Genomic DNA, 15,826 nt, shown 5'->3' on the forward strand with positions numbered 1-15,826 from the left:
TTCGCATTATTTAGGAAACACTGCTTCAGCTACATTAGCCAATATTATATACAAGTAATAAACATTCATGTCAATTCTCAATTCAGTATAGGCTTACTAAATATCAGGGTCCATAACTTGAACCAAGTTGTAATGCTCTTAAAACATTTCAAGAAAATATGCAGAATAGTTATTAGTTTGCCATTATAAATTTGCATCGGTTTGGCGCTTGCCTTTAAAAGTCAGACTAGAAAGTGCCACTTTTTTACTTTTCAGAATTCATACCATTATGAATCATCTAATTACATCAGATTTGTATCAGATAAAAATGCACCCAAAACTTTCTATGATGTAATACAGCATACTCGGTTTGTAAAGTTTTATTAGAAGGAGTTTTATGGTTAATAAGGTCTTATTATTTAACCTTTTGATCTGAAGGTTTATGCTTAAATAAGGCCATTCATCGCCCACTAGTGGCTAAATTTCTTTTCAGTGCCAATGCAACCTGTGTTGTTCATGGTATCTGTATGGAGAAAGAATCTGGGTTAGCATCAGTCTAGAGGTGAATGTGTAGATGTGGACTATCCACCATGCTTTGTATGCTTGTGTTACCATGCTTGCAGATAAGCAATGGTTCATCTTGCTAGCAAAGACAAGTGTAAAATTCAAATGCTTCATAATTTACAACCTTTTAATGGACCATGACAACCAGTTTTGCTGAGAACAAAGAGAATGTTCCATTGGCAGGCATTTATGGTTTCAATGAGTTTTGTTGATTGGGGCCATAGTACCACAAAGCCAAGTAAAATATCTGAAAAGGAGGAGCTACTTTGGCTAGAGGATGTGTTTCTATATAAATGCACCATTGAGTTTCAACAAATTACTGTATGATGTGTCTCAATGCTAGAGAGAAGAGGATCCAGGTGACTTTTCCACAGTTTTAAAACCTCTTTAACATTTGAACAATTTATTTTTGTGGTTTATCTTAGATGTAAGATTTTTGGAGTGGGTAGAAATGGTAATTTAAAAAAAAAGTTCTTTTCATTCTCATTTCAACTCTCATTTCTCATGAAATGAGTTGTTAGAAAGACCCCACAAGCTATCGCTGCCATTGTCTTACTGGTTAATGGCTTCAACCTGTTTTGGAGAGTGGAACTTTACCATGATGGTATGGTGTCTCTGATTTTAACTAATCTGTAGAGTGTCTTTGGATCATTTATAAATGTGGAGAGTCCAACCAATCAATGGATTGGGAATCCACAAATGTGACCATTTAGAAGATACTTGGGTCACCTGTCTATGTACTGTAAGTCAGTACAGTTCTATATGACTATGAAGACTACTTAGTCTGATTTAACAATATTAAACAATGCTTACTGTTTATTCCTCTCTTTTTTCAGTTCTTGTGTCTTTGTGTGATGCCTTTCAGGGGTCTGGACTAATATGGGTGGATGATAATTGTGAGCAATTACAAAAAAGTATTCACCCTTGCCTTGAAATTCATCTGTGTCATCCTTTACAAAAACAAAAAACAGTATTGTTTCTGGGAATTAATTCCTACACATTACGGATATAATGTGATGTCAATATATAATTTATTTTATGTATTTTGCAATCAAAAGGAGGTAAAGAAGAATAAAAATTACTCAAGAGCTGAAGAACTCATTGGCAGTGTTCAGAAGAAGACAGACAGGCTGTTGTTTTGCTGTTATCTTCACAGAGATCAGTTCATGGTAAAGCTGTCAAACTATGTGGCTTGATATCTTAAGAGAATGTAAATAGTAGTGAAAAATAACAGTCCATACTCTATTATTTTTTAAACTTGATTTAACAATTTGCATGCCACACAGATCCTTCTTGTACCATCAGGCCTCTTGTTATGATTTGATCTTATTACTAAAGAAATGCAGAATGAAAGCTGCTTCTGCAAAACTAACAAAACATTAGAAACACAACTGGACAATATTGGCAGAAGCCCCGGTCACAGAATATCAGGTTGCCAGGAAAGTGGCTAAATGGTAGCTGTCCTGAGCTGAGGAGAACAAGAAGGCATGGAATTCAAGTCAGAATTTTTAGAGTTCAATAATGTCACTTCCACAAGAGTCATGTCACACAATCTCCACCAGAGGTCTTTAGAATTCTCCACACATTACTGCATCTTATTAATTAATAATTTGTGTATTTTTATTTCCTTTTTCCTATTGGTGTCATCACATTCACTTTTCCCCCTGAAAGTCTGGGTTCAAATCTGAGAACATTTATGTTTCTTTCATCTAATGTAACAAAATATCACTCCCAAAAACACACAGTAAAATACTCCAGGCTCAGGGGATAAATGTTTGCCTTTTGTCCCTGAAAGTCTGGGTTCAAATCTGACAACTTTTAAGGGTGTGTTCACACTTGGCAGGTTTGGTTTGATTAAAACAAACTCTGGTGCGATTGCTCTGTTAGTGCGGTTCATTTGAACAAGTGTGAACGCTGCCATCCGAACCTTGTTGCGCACCAAACAAGCAGACCGAGACTCCCTGAATAGTGGGTCTCGGTCCACTTCCAAACGAACTCTGGTGCGGTTCAACTGATATATGAACGCAGCATGGACCAAAGATGTCTAAACGGACCAATAACAGGAAGTAATTTGCTGACCTCAAGCATACCTGGTTCTTCTCATCATAGGAGCTATGTTGCCCATTGCAGGCGTCGGAACCACCGTCAACCGTCCTTGCAGCATATCTTCATTTGTGTGTGCAACGGAGGAATTCCTGGTGCTGTTCTGACACCTTTACACATTTTATTAGCTCTTTGTTTGTTCTCAGCTGGTAAAAATACCACCATATATACACTATATTGTCAAAAGTTTGTGGACACCACATGTGCTTGATGAACATTTGATTTCAAAACCTTAGGCATCAATTTCCCCCTTTGCTGTAATAACAGCTTCCACTCTTTTGGGAAGGCTTTCCACTATACTGTATGTAGTAACATGGCTGCAGGTATTTGCTCTCATTCAGACACAAGGCTATCAGTGAGGTCAGGAACTGATGTTGGTCGATGGGGCCAGACTTACAGTTGCTGTTCCAGTTCACCCCAAGAGTGATCATTGGGGTTCAGGTCTGGGCTTTGTTCAGGTTAGTCAATTTCTTCCACGCCAGACACAGTAAACCATTTCTTTATGGACCTCGCTTTGTTCACAGGGGCATTGTCATGCTGGAACAGAAAAGGGCTATCCACAAACAGTTGCCACAAATTTGGAAGCACACAAAGCCCAAACTATTACATAAAGAAACATTAAGATTTTTTTTTACTGGATTTAATGGAGTAACCAAATTCGTTAATTAGAAGGGGGTGTCCACAAACTTACGAGCGCATTTCACCCAGCAGCCAGTATTGTTTTGGATATTCTGCAATTTCCGTCGCAAAATATCCGTCATAAATTCTGTCCAATCAGGTTGTGACTTTTTCCTGATGCCTTTTGTTTTGTATCTTTAGGTTCGGTGTTAAAAATGCCAGTGTGAACACACCCTAAGTTTCTTTCAGCTAATGTAACAAACCATCACCACAAAAAACACATTATAAACCACTCCAAAATCAGTGGCTCAGGGGGATTATCATTCACTTTTTGTACCCGAAAGTCTGGATTTGAATCCGACAACTTTTAAGTTTCTTTTAGCTAATGTAACAAACCATGACCCCCAAAAACACATAGCAAAACACTCCAAAATCTGAGGCTCATGAGATAAGCATTTATCTTTTGTCTCTGCAAGTTTAGGTTCGAATCCTACACTTTTTAAGATTCTTTCTTCAAAAGTGTCAAACCATCATTCCCAAAAACACACTACATTACACTCAATAGTTTGGGGAATAAACATCTGCCTTTTGTCCCTGAAAGAGGCATAGGTTCAAATCCCACCTCAGCATATGATGGGTGAAACAAGTTGCAACTATGGTATTACAAGCAGTACTGGGGCAATAAAACAAATGAGGTGACAACAAAGATAACAGTTCTGTGAAAACCAAGTGCCACAGCTAGGAATTGAGGCACTGCCATGATGAATTAGAACTGATTACCAAAGCTGGGGTGGCAAGAAATAAGCAAAGCACTGTGGAACTAAGAATAGCAACCATGACAAGGGTGGTGACACACAGAGAGATATGGGCCTGTGAGAAAACCTCAAGAAGAACAAAGGATAGATGAAAAGTGGATAGAGAAAATGTTGTTGTTCTTTTTTTAAAATCTAGCCACATTTTTAAATATGTGAAACCTACCTTTTGACCCCTTCACCTTCTGCTCTTGCCATCTTTCAGACCAGCAATCTCACCACTTTATCACACATCAAACCACAGCCAAAGGTGGAATTGAACACAGATCTCTCACAAGGAGATGCATTAACATGCCACATGCTCTAACCACTGAGCCACCACCACTTCACATTTACAGGGTTTTTTTTGTTTTTTTTTTGTTTGTTTTTTGTGCATGTTAAGAATAAAGACTGGCACAGATCTTTAAAAATAAATAAATAAATAATTAAATAAAAATTAAATAAAAAATTAAAGCCAGATATTCACATAGATAATGAAAATGACACATTGGGATTAGCATTTCTCGATATTCTCAACTCACTTGGAGTCAGACATGTGACAGGACCAACTCATTGCCAAAATAATACGCTAGATTTAATTCTGTCATATTGATGTTGATGTTGATACTATAGAAATTCTACCGCAGAGTGATGACATCTCAGATCATTACCTCGTCTCTTGTATGCTGCAATCAGCTAATGTCACTCAATCTACACCACGCTATCGTTCAAGTAGAACAATTCTTTCGACCACTAAAGATAGCTTCACTAATAATCTTCCAGATCTATCTCATACACTCAGTAAGCCCCAAAGTCTAGAAGAACTTGAAATAACAGAAAATATAAATACAGTCTTCTCTAGCACTCTTGTCCAGCAAGTTCAATAAATAAACTTCAATTGGTTCAAAATGCAGCAGCCAGAGTTCTGACTAGAACCAAGAAATATGGTCATATTGGCCCCTATTAATTTTTAAATTCTGTTAACTACAAAGCTTTGAATGGTCTAGCTCCACAGTACTAAAGTGACCTTCTACCACGCTATATTGCATCACGTTCATTACGATCGCAAAACTCTGGCCTGTTAATAGTTCCTAGAATATCAAAATCCACTTCCTATTTGGTTCCTAAACTATGGAATAGTCTCCCTAACACTGTTCGGGATGCAGACACACTTACTGAGTTTAAGTCTAGACTAAAGACTCATCTGTTTAGCCAGGCATCCACCTAATTTATTCTTCACCGCACAATTAGGATGCTTTAGTTAGGTCTGCCGGAACCTGAAACATTGATCTTGATCTATAACTCTGCAAAAAATGTAATGGCATCTACGCTAATATTATTCTATTTGTTTCCATGTCTCAAACTCGGGACTTCTATCCCGAAGTCACCAGAACCGGCCGGATATAGCTCCATTCCTGCTTGGTATCGGACTCCACTGCTACGTGTCTCTGAGTGATGACGACAAAATGCAGCCGGTGCCAGCCAGACAACACTTCACTCTATTACGATGGACTTCAGGGGATGAACTGATTCCAACTCAAACCATAAGACATGGGATACTTCATATGCTTTTGCCTGAACCTTGGATTTAGGATAGACCTCATTGAAATTACCGGCCGGTTGAACTGTGAAGCACCTCACTAATGATGGTCTAATGATGGACTACACTCTTAAAATGGAATACATAGACTATCAATAAATTGCCAACAAAACCCTTCATCAGCCAACTAACAAAGGAAAATTAATCTATATGACAGAAGTTAATCCAGGATGAATTTCAAAGACATTAGTCATTAATCTTACAGTTCTTACAAAATCTTTGTTTAAACACTGGCCCTTAACACTTACTTAGATTAATCATTTTAAACCATGACTTGCACTGCACATAAATAAGTAATATTTGCATTATATTCATGATGTTAGCCAGAGGGGAACTGGCCTCCACAGTGAGCACGGTTTCTCCCAAGGTTATTTTTCTCCATTGACCAATATCTTATGGAGTTTTGTGTTCCTTGCTACAGTCGCCTTCGGCTTGCTCACTGGGGTTCTAAATACAATTATTATTTAATTACTTATTTTTATACACACTTCATAATTGTATTTAATCAAACTACACAATGATGACTCAAAGACTTTATAGATATTACGGTTTCATTTTCTGTTAATGTATGATTTTCTGTAAAGCTGCTTTGAAATGATGTGTGTTGTGAAAAGTGCTATACAAATAAAAATGACATGACTTTACTTGACATGTGACTGGATATTGATCCTCTGCTCTGACAGTCCTAAAAGAGCAATCAGGGCCTCACCACACAGACCTGCTCAAAGATGGAGCAACAGTGTCACCATGAGGGAGAGGGTTTGTAAAATATGTATAAATAATTATTTAGACATAAAAATTATATTATGGATGACAAAAGACAATATATCTCAATGGCCAAGATTTCAAAACAGTAGTACTAGGGGAACTTAATACAATTTATTCATAACGATTACTTGGCTTAAGTGGTGGAAAGAGTACTGATTTTTTTTTTTTTTTTTTACTTAAGTAAAAGTACTGCTACTGAAGAAATTATTCACTTGAGTACAAGTAGAAGTACTGAGAAATATAACTCAAGTAAGAGTAAATAAGTAGTTTGCAGAGAAACTACTTAATTATGTTACAAGTTACTTTATGAAAATTATATTTTATATATAGTATATACACTTCCACTTTTAGAACACAAAAACATTTTTGTTCTTGAAAGAAACTGATGCTTCCTTTCACCAAGGATGCATTACATTGATCAAAAATACTGCCATTCATTGCACATTATTATTACGGTTTCAAATTGTTTTAAGTGGTATTTATTCAATTTTTTCTTTACCTGTGATGGCAAACATATACTGTGTCACCTATTCCTTACAAAAGCATTTTAAAGTGCTAATTTGGTACTCAAGAAAATGTTCTTATTATTAGAACAATTGAAAATGGTTGCGTTACCATGAGGAAATCACAGTACAGTGGGTTTTTCCCCATTTGCTGAGGTATTGAGTTCTTACAAGTTGCTTCACACTTGTAAGTCAAATTTTGGTTTTAAAAATAGGCAAAAAGAAACACATTTCTCCTGAAATTCTATTTTCTCCTAAAGTCTATTGTTTTAGAGAGTTGAAGGCTATTCTGCATGACTGTTTTGAAAAAATAATCTCTAACCAGGATAGAGAGGGATGTGGACGGCCAGATGCACAACAAAAAGACAAGTAAATCACAGTCTCTAGTTTGAGAAACAGATTCCTCGCAGGTCCTAAACTAGCAGCTTCTAAATACCAAAGACCTGCATTGCTGCAATAGGATTCTTGGACGAACAGAACATTTTAAGAATATAACATTTATTTAAATAGAAATAGCCATTTGTAACATTCTAAATGTCTCTAAATCGTCTCTAAATCGTCTCTAAACTACATAATGTGCATTGTGACTAAAACACATTCCTATTTCAGGTTTATTCTCATTCACGTATGTCCAGATATGGAATGAGATTATTAAGCAAACTGTTATCAACTCATACATGCCAACTGAATAAAATAAGGCAAAAATAAACATTTCACACAGTGTTTAGTGAGAGATATGATTGATTCAAACACTAAAAGTGGTTGTTCTGTATATGTATTATTGTATTATAGTTGTAATAATAAAGGCTTAATTAACATTATGGTTATTCAACATATTGAGGCATTATTATTAAGTAAATTGTAACATTTGGTTACAAAAAATCCATCCCTAGTGCACTTTTGGCCACTAGCGGGTGAGGCTTTTCAGACAGATCAACAGCAGCACAGGGCAGGGAAGTACAGTACAGAACCGTGAGCAAGAGTGTTACATGCTAGGACAATTTATTTTGAACAATAGAGGCGAACGGTTACGGAATTGAACGTGGGAGTACAATACCGAACTGATGCGGATTGATAGAAGCGGACCCGTCTGTGCGTGTGATGATGCGAGGAACCGGACGGTGGGAAAAAAATTATGATGTTCAGTGAAAAGTCAAAAGAAGATCGCAATGTATGTAATTGTAACTATATCAGATATTATTAATAAAACATGGGAACTCTTTGCGTGGACATTTTTATCCCCATATTTTGAATTTCGGGGATATTGTTGTCAATTTCGGTGGATTCGTATCTGAATGAACAGCTCCTTTCCAGAATAAAATGAAATATGCAGAAAATCACAGTATTACAGTTCTTGTATAGTGATGGGCAGAAAGTCTTGTAGAAGCTAGAGAAGAGAGGACACCAGCAGCAGTTTATGCAAGCTGCTATACTCATGATGCTGTGCCCTGCAGACATCCGTTGTGCCATGCACAGCGTATTTGAGTTTATAAACAGATTTAGCACTTATAACTTGCCTATTTCTTCTTCTCAAAAAACGTCAAATATTCAGAAATATTATGTATTTTTTGGACTTTGTAATTGTGGTGAAATATAACTGTAGCGATGTTGAATACTTAATTTTTAATCAGCTCAAGTAAAAGTAAAAGTACTATTATTTTTTTATACTTAAAAAGGTAGAAAAATGTGAAAACTTTTACTGCAACAAGAGTAGTTGTAATTCGTTACTTTCCACCTCTGCTTAGCTTTCATCTTACCGGAAACCAGTGATGTGCAGTAGCTTCATTACAAATAGTGAAGCTATTAGCTTAACTACATTTCTGAGTAGTGAAGCGGTAGCTTTGCTCGTTCTTAAATCAAGTATCTTTTCAGTAGCAAAGCTATATTTTTATTTAGCTATATTAGCAGTGTAGCTTTGACAAAAGCTACACCAATACATCATATGTTCACCTGGTGTTTACTACCACCAGTTTTGAATCAGAAATAAAGATGAAAGACTCAAACGAATCGCTCATCTGAGTCGGTTCTTTACAATGAATTGGTCAAACGTGATAGCAAAGCAGTCTGAATCGTTTTACGATTCAATCTGAATGACTCAGAAAGCTCGCGCGTGCTGCTGAATCATTTGGTGTGTGCTCTCACTTGGCAACACGCTCACGGAATATTTTAAAATACGGAAAATAAAGATAACGCTGGTTGAAGTGGATCTACAATCAAAGGAAACCAAACCTGCAAATGTGTCCTATCGTTTGCCAGTGATGAAGGTCTTTATTAAGTTCAACACGTGTGCAGTTTGTGAGCGACTACTGCAGGTAAAGACATTTTACCACCAAAAGTGTATCAAAACATCCTACATGAAAAAAGTACCATGGCATTACCATGTTTTTTGGACATGTAGCATTACCTGGGGGCACCATGTTAAGGCAATGGTATATGAATAAGTTAATCATATAGTGATGTACCATAGTAGAACCATGGTATTCTTTGAATTACCTTGAAGCACCATGTAAATTCAATTGCATATGAATATGGTAATCATATATCAAATTATAATGGTAGTACCATGGTATTCTTTGAAGTACTTTGAAGCACCATGTAAATACAGAATGGTACATAAATATGGTAATTGTATCTCAAAGTACCATGGTATTACCATCTGATACCATCAGATATCACATTGTTATTGCCCAGATGTGCTCACACACACACAAGAAATGTGGCCTCCGATCATAAGCTTCTATTACAGAAATACAAGAGCTAGACACAGAATTACAGGATAAGATGAATAGTTTGTGTACTTGAGTTTTTATACAGGAAAAAATGAAAGATAATTTTTATGAACATAATAATTATGTTCAAATGGGTATGGGTTTGTAGAGGTAGTAGTATAAATATGGAAAATAAAATGTAAAAATTTTGATTTTTCATTTTGAACACATGGGTTTGTATAGGTAGCATGTATAAATATGAATTTTCACGTTTTTTTACATGCACATACATTTCATACTGCACCACACTCTATACTTGTATACTGCTTTGCACTATACTGTACTATATTGTACAATGGCTTAGATAAGCATCATGTAAAAACTTTTAGATGCTTTGCCTGTGACAGTATGCTCTGTGCATCTGGTTGAAAAAAAAAAGTAGCTTAAATGTAGCAAGCTATTTTTGGCGTGTAGCTTGTAGTGTAACTTGCTGCGTTCTCTTAAGTGTAGCTTTTAGCTTAGCTTAACAATTTTTTGTTTTTTTGTTGAGTAGTTAGTAGCTTAGCTTCCTGCATTTTTTGAGTAGCTTGCCCAACACTGCTGGAAACCAAAGCCTAGTGCAATGACTAGTCAGAGAATCCCAGATCTGCACAATGACAGAACAAGCTTGAACAAACACATCAACTGAGCAACTGCTACAAAATGAAAATACTGAAGCTAGCGTTACTGAATACTGAAGTGTTCAGTCATTGTATGTAAATTATTCTTAGATTGCAACATATTTAGTTTATTGCTGCCTGACTGCAATTATAACAGTTTTATATCTGAAAATTGCATTTCAAGTCTCTCGTGTACCAGTCATAACTGGAAGTAGGAAAAGCATGAAGCAGCAGGAGAAAATCAGGGCTTTCCACAACACCAACTGATTCTATTATCAAACATCCATACAGTAGTATGTTACTTACAGTGAGACTACAACATCAAAACTACAATTTCTACTACTATTTCTACCTATGAATAAATGTGTGCTATTCTAATGATGCTTACAAAGGTATGCTGCAGTTTCTGCAATGCAACAACTGCTGATTAAAGGTAGTTTATTATTCTGGGAGATTTTAATAAAGCTAACCTCACCCGTGAACTGCCAAAATACAAACAACACATCACATGCCCCACCAGAGACAGAAATACAGTATATTGGACCAATGCTACACCACTGTAAAGGATGCATATCGCTTTGTCCCACGTGCATCTTTAGGACTCTCTGATCACTGTCTGGTTCATCTTCTTCTGACCTACAAGCAGAAACTAAAATAAGCTAAGCCTGTAGGAAGGACTGTAAAGAGATGGACCAATGAAGCAGACTGCAGTGATTGGAGTTTTTGAGGCTGCAGCCACAGACCTTGACGAGCTCACGGATACTGTGACATCATTGTTACAAGCTTCACAGCATGAGGGAAGAAGGACACAGGGAACTGGGTTTCTCCAGTCACAGGTAAGGCTTTTAATCAGCAACTTTCTGGGCTTACAGCTTCCCAATGAATTATCAGCTTCACAATTACACATTAGCTTCACAACAACACAACGTCTACTCTACTCTAGATCTCTGACTCTCTCTCCCTCCTTGGCGCTGCCGTGGTAGCTTTTATGCTGCTCTCCCCAAGCTCACTAGAATTGGAAACAGGTGTTAATCATAATCTGGCACAGGTGTATGCACCTTTACCGCTTTCTCTCTCTCCAGATGAATGCTCGACTATGCCCCCGCTGCCACAATCATATATCAGTTTCTGTGAGGATATGTGCATCCCTACTAGGACATTTTTATAATTCAATAACGATAAACTATGGTTTACAGCTTCGTCATGCCAAAGAGGATGCTTACAGAAGTGGGGATAAAATATTGTACAACCAGGCCAGGAACACATTGACTAAGGAAATCAGAGTGGCTAAAAGAAGCTACTCTGAAAAGCTGAAAATGTTTTCAGCCAATGATCCTGCATCTGTGTGGAAAGGCCTGAAAAGCATTACCAAGTATAATACACCCCCCTCGCTCTGTAGAGAATCAACAAATGGCTGATTAACTGAATATGTTTTACTGCAGGTTTGAAAAGCTCAGTCTCACACCCCTCCTCCGCTCTGATCTTCACTTCACACACACACCAACAACTTCTGGAACCCCCCTCCTCCCCCCTCCTGCTACTCAATCTGCACTTATGATCTGTGAGAAGGATGTTTGCTGGGTCTTTCAGGCCCGGACGGTGTTTCGCCTGCCTGTCTGAAAGTCTGCTCTGACCAACTGGCCCCCATCTTCACACAGATCTACAATGGATCACTGGAGCAGTGTGAAGTTCCCTGCTGCTTCAAATGCTTTACCATCATTCCAGTCCCCCAGAAAAACCCAAATCACAGGACTAAATGACTACAGACCTGTCGCTCTCACGTCTGTGGTCATGAACCTGAAGGACATCACTGGATCCCTGCTGTGGGGCAGTTTTCACTTTTCATTAGATGGATAGCCTGGGGGAAAAAACGGTTCCTGTGCCTTACGGTTCTGGTGCTCAGAGCTCTGAAGCGTCGGCCAGAAGGCAACAGTCTATCCTGTGTACATCTATAACTGTCTGATTTGGTTCAGCCGTTAATTATACACAAGGGGTGTATAATTAAGGGGGAAACTATAATGGACAGTCAGGACTGGTGAGAGGATTATTGGTGCCCCCCTGCCCACCCTCCAAGACCTGTACGTCTCCAGAGTGAGGAAACATGCAGGAAGAATCACTCTGGATTCCACACACCCTGCCCACTCCCTCTTTGAACTGTTGCCTTCTGGCCAGCGCTACAGAGCGCCAGGACACCCAGGCACAAGAACAGATACTACCCTCAGGCCATTTTCCACATGAAAAATTAAACTGCCGCAGAACTACCCCATAGTGCAATAATATAAATTCACTCAGATTTAATTCAATAACTGTACATACCCCTACCTTGCACATACATTACCACTTGCACATGCACACATGCCATTCTATGTTATATGTCCTATTATTTGTATGTCTGTTTATACCCTTACCTTGTTTTATATTCTGTGTCTCACTGTAATGTTCTGTGTGCACTTGTTTCTCCTATCACCAAAATAAATAAATAAATAAATAAATAAATATTCCTTGTGTACATGAGAACACTTGGCAATAAAGCTCATTCTGATTCTGATTCTGATTCTTAAAGGTAAGGTGTAACTTTTGTGCCGCTAGGATCACCCAACAAAACTGCACAAATAAGGACTGCATTCAGACAGTTTTCATGAACACAAACCCAACTGTCCCACCACAAACTCACACAACTAGATGAGCCAATGTTGCTATGTTGGGCTGGATGGGACGCTCAAAGCAACACAGAGCCACAGTGTTTACACTTTTTCAGTAAAATCCCAATGAATGTCTTACTTACAGTTAACTCTGCATATTAAGCTAGGATAGGAGAAAGTATTTTAATATAATAACAATTACACTCAGCAGCACCTTTAAGGTCTGACAAGAGAGTTCAGCAAGAGAGCCAGCATGTAAACAAACTTGTTCTATACCTTTAAGAAGACATGACTACATTTATACATACAGAGTTGATAAACAACATGATTTTTGTAACTTTATAGAAGCTTTCATTGCCTCTGAATGTGAAGAAGTGTCCAGAAGAGCGTCAGGTGTTCAGTGCAGGTGTGAGCTGTGGACGAGGTTCATGAAAGCACGTGAGCATCATCATCATACTGCAGCAAATGCATTTAATCCAACATAACATGCATCTAATGATTTGACAGAGGACACCTGCTGGGACATATGAGAGGATGTTTCAGGGCGTATAAATAAAGATACATAAATGTAAAACTTATGCAAAATAATGGCACGTGCACGAATGATTTAACAAAATTTATTTAGGACGAGTGTTTCCAAGCAGGTTCTCATAAACCACCATTTAGTAAATGTACAAGGGCTGATAACAGTTGACTCCTGTGGTGATTTGTGTCAAATTTCACTGCAGCAACCTTTCATAAGACTGTAACTCGAGTCTGAGGAATTGTATTAATTAAATACAATTTTACATATATTTAAAATTATTTGTATAAAGAAATAAATTAAAAAAAAGATTCCTTTCTATTGAGTCTTGGTGTTGTGCTGTTTGACAGCCTATGTAGACCTGCAAACTGAGGAAAATAATAGAAAAGTAATAAAAGTAATTTGGCATTATTTTAAGTGCTTGCTATGTCTTGTAAATTAAAAATATATATTTATAAATGCTATATTATAAAATTCGAGGCAGCAATATTTTATTGAACGGCACTCTTCTGTGGTGAAAAAAAAAATTGCTTGATTTAAAAAAGGCAAACGGAGCATGACTGTGCATGACAGTGTTCTGTCTTCTGACCTATGATAATTAATAAATACTTAAAAACAAAAGAACTGGAATTTAACTGTATTTCAATGGAAATTCACTGGAGGCGTCATCCTGTGGTGATTTATGAGAATTACATTGCTGCCACATACAGTATTTCTTTGACTTAACTGGAGTCAGAGGGTAAACCTTGTAATACATTATTTTACATTTATATTCAATTATTTTTATTACTCAGTAAACTGAAATACATTTTGCTTTTATTAAAAGAATATTTTATATTAATAAAATATTGACAAATCCTAAAATATTCTTGATGGATAATCTTGGTGGATTTTCTAGTGAGTCTTGGTTGAGGGTTGTTGGAAAGCCTGTAGACCTGTAAACTGGGGACAATAACATGTATGATAAAAGTGATTTGGTATTAATTTTAGTGGTTGTGATCTGTCTTGTAAATGTAAAAATGTATTAATTATGCAGTATATTAAAAAATTCAAACCAGTAATAATTTACTGAACAGCGCCCTCTTGTGGTGAAAAAATAATCGCGTCATATATAATAAAAGTCCCTTCTTTTATTTTTAATCACATTCATATATATGTGTATATATATATATATATATATATATATATATATATATATATATATATATATATATATATATAGGCCTGCATTCAAAATTTAAGTCAGTGATATTTAACTGAACACCGGCCTCCTGTGGTGAAAAGTTATTCGCTTTGACTGAAATATGACAAACTGAGAATAATAATATATATGATAAAAGTCCCTTATTTTATTTTTTAATTACATTAATTTATGTATTGTTTTTATATGTTGTATATATTTTATCATTTCCTCGAGCAAATTTGTCTATATAAAATCAATTATCTGGTATATAACAGCATTTCAATGGAAATTAACTGAAGGCGAAAATTACAAAATTAAACAAAGACAAAATTAAATAAAGAAATCAGTTAATTAAAGATGCATAATAAAATAATATTTAACTATGGCTAAAATTATTAGTTTAGATTAGTTTTCATGACATTTTACAGTGGATTCTTTTATCGTCAATTCGCACAGGATTAAGCGAATTCTATAGGTGTGTATACTGCTTTTACACAGCCATTTCACGTTATTGATCTATCACGTTATACGCTGTCATTTTTATGGTTTCCTTTGGTCGACCATTGTGGGCCCCCTCTCACCCCGGGCCCTAGGGCGGCTGCCCACCCTGCCATCCCTCTAGTTACACCACTGATTCGTGTAAACATGATTTTAGTGTGATAAAACCTCTTACTAACCTTTTCTGGGTAAAGTTATAGCCAATTTTACATCTTCATTGCCATGACGATGTAATGTCAACAAAAAATAAAATCCTAAAAGGACTGTAAAAATTATTATAAAACAACTTTACAGCTCAAATAATACATGAGTTTTAACAGAAGAATTAATGTTAGTGCTTTTATAAAATTATAAGCCTTTAAACCCTCCATTCACTTCTATTGTAAGTGCCTCACTGTAACCTCCATTTTTGCTTTTTTAAAGAAAAGGAGGGATGAGTCAAAATTAATTTTTGTGGTAATCAGCATTATGCAACAAATGCTGTCGATTGAGCTTAACTTGTACTGAAACCAGAATTTTAATTTAATTTAATTCTATTCTATTTATAAATTGTAATATTCCTTAATGCATGGTTTTGCTCTCTCTTATGAAACAAGAAAGCAAGCATGTATTGAGGAATATAACTGAAAAACCTTTTGAAATGTAATTTAATTTACAATTCAGTGATTACTAAAACACCCAAATCTC

Source organism: Myxocyprinus asiaticus, chromosome 47 (assembly GCF_019703515.2).
Source record: "Myxocyprinus asiaticus isolate MX2 ecotype Aquarium Trade chromosome 47, UBuf_Myxa_2, whole genome shotgun sequence".
Lineage (NCBI taxonomy): Eukaryota > Metazoa > Chordata > Actinopteri > Cypriniformes > Catostomidae > Myxocyprinus > Myxocyprinus asiaticus.